Here is a 2,494-nt window from a genome sequence, read left to right on the forward strand (position 1 = left end):
TTAATAAGGTTATGGTGAATCTGTTACCAAACTCAGACCTGGCTGCTTACAGCTCAAAAATCAATACCCGAGAGGCAAGTGTTGGCAGAAAGGAAAACCCACACTTTAATGTTGCTTTTAATCAGAAAGGCAGCAATCTGGAGAGAAGGCGGACACAGTGTTCCCAAAATCCAGCTCCAAAGATTCTACTCGGCCATGAAATTTTTTAAAGGGAAAAAGGGAAGTAATTTCAGTTAATCACTGAGATGGGGGGGGTCAGAGCTGTCACCATCCCGCAATGTGTGCAGGCTTGCTGACTTGTGATTTTTCTTTAGATGCTACATTGTTCACACAGTCCGTTCACGAGATTACTGAAGGGAAAGCTAGGGAAGAGATCTGGTCGTCTGTTAATTACTTATTTTTCATTTCTACTTCTTTGATCTACGGAAAGAACCAAGAGTTTAGGCAAGGTATTGTGTGATTAAAAGATGTGAGAGGTGTGCTAGGGCCAGAGATGAGGAGAGCACGCAGGTGCCTGATTTAAAAGTTAGGGGAGGACTTCCCTGCTGGCACAGTGGTTAAGAATCCGCCTGCCAATGCAGGGGACACGGGTTTGAGCCCTGGTCCGGGAAGATCCCACATGCCACGGAGCAACTAAGCCCGTGCACCACAACTACTGAGCCTGCGCTCTAGAGCCCGCAAGCCACAACTACTGAGTCCACGAGCCACAACTACTGAGTCTGCATGCCACAACTACTGAAGCCCACGTGCCTAGAGCCCGTGCTCCGCAACAAGAGAAGCCATCACAATGAGAAGCCCGCGAACCGCAACTAGAGAAAGCCTGCGTGCAGCAACGAAGACCCAGCACAGCCATAAATAAATAAATAAATAAGTTTTTAAAAAGTGAATTAGGGGACTTCCTGGCGGTCTGGGTCCAGTGGTTAAGACTCTGAGCTTCCAGCGCTGCCACTGCAGGGGGTGCAGTTTGATGGCTGGTTGGGGAACTAAGATCCCACATGCCATGTGGTAGTTACAATGTAGCTTTGCTAAAGTAACAAGAAAAGGGGCCTCCAGCAGAGAACTTTATCCCCTGCAAAGAGCTGTTTCCTGACAAAAGCTGCTGACAAAACATGTTATTTTCAGATCTGTGTATACATAGTAAGTACAGGGCGGGCATCTCCACATGTGTAACTGTAACTGGTAACCAACTCCACGCTCTTAGATACCCTGTATCAGTGCTATTATACCATAGAGACACGTCTAGTGTAAATTATTACAATTAACATTATACTGAAGGAGGGAAGTATAAAACAAGAAAGACACACTTGTCTAGGTGGTTTGAATCTTGGGTGGATTTAAATGATTTTTGTATATAATAAGCAGTCTCTCCTTTGCCTTGCTGAATGGATTCTCAAACCAAGTAACCAATTTTCAAGGTTCAGTCTGCATAGAGCAAACAAAAGCAATTAAAGCAAAAATAAATGTGATGAAAAGAAACAATTACTCAGTCTGTGGGTTTCACGGAGAGCACACAGTCAAGTGTGAGAGAGGCGATAGTCAGACTATGGTTTCTTTTGTTTTAGTCAGTTCATTTGCATTTTGACAGTGAATTTACTGGTTGAAAAGTAGCGCAGAAACGAAACAATTAGCTCTCACCCAAAACTGTAGTAATGTTTTTAAAGTATAGTACAAAAAGTTACACTGTTCTGGTGGGCAACTCTATTTCTTTTTGTATTCATGATAATTGTATAATTTAGATATAACTATAAGTGGTCATTTATTTTCTAATACTTTCTTCTTCAAATTAAATGCATTCACTTATGTAAGTCAAGCTCAGTGATGTGTGAACACTTTGAAAAACATGATAAAGAAAATGAAATTGTACCTTGACCCCAAATTCAAATATCCTTTCCTGATTACTACATGAAATAAAAGAATGTAGCAATATGATATTATCTGTGTTCTATAACATTCTTAATTCTTTGGTAGATAATTTTACAAAAATATCTCCATTTTCCAATCGTTTCTTTTCCATGTGGGAAACTGAGGACTCTAATTTTATTTTTTTAAAACCATGTATCATATAATTTTCTAAACTGTATCTTTATCTCCAGCCAAAAACTTTGTCTCTGGTTAAGAATGAGAGAGCATCTCACCCATTTCAGCTGCTGTGTGGAGCCTTTTGAGGCTAGTAAATCTGTCATCTCTAAATGCCATTTTACAATTTTGGGAAATAACATTACAAATTATCTTCAAAAATAGGAAAGGACACCCAGATATGTTTAAGGAATTCTTACTTTCTTTTCTCCAAAAATCACACTGTAAAACTCTTATATAATTTAGCTAATATTTAATCTTTTTCTTTTGGGAATCTATCAAAATTATAAATGTAATGGCATTATTTGCTTTTACACAAGGTAATCTATGTTTCTTTTTTGTTATTTTCTAGTACAAAGTACGGAATATGAAATTCAAAAACATAAAATACGGAGAAAGGACAAAAAAGGGAATCACA

This window comes from Balaenoptera physalus (assembly GCF_965194825.1).
Source record: "Balaenoptera physalus genome assembly, chromosome: X".
Lineage (NCBI taxonomy): Eukaryota > Metazoa > Chordata > Mammalia > Artiodactyla > Balaenopteridae > Balaenoptera > Balaenoptera physalus.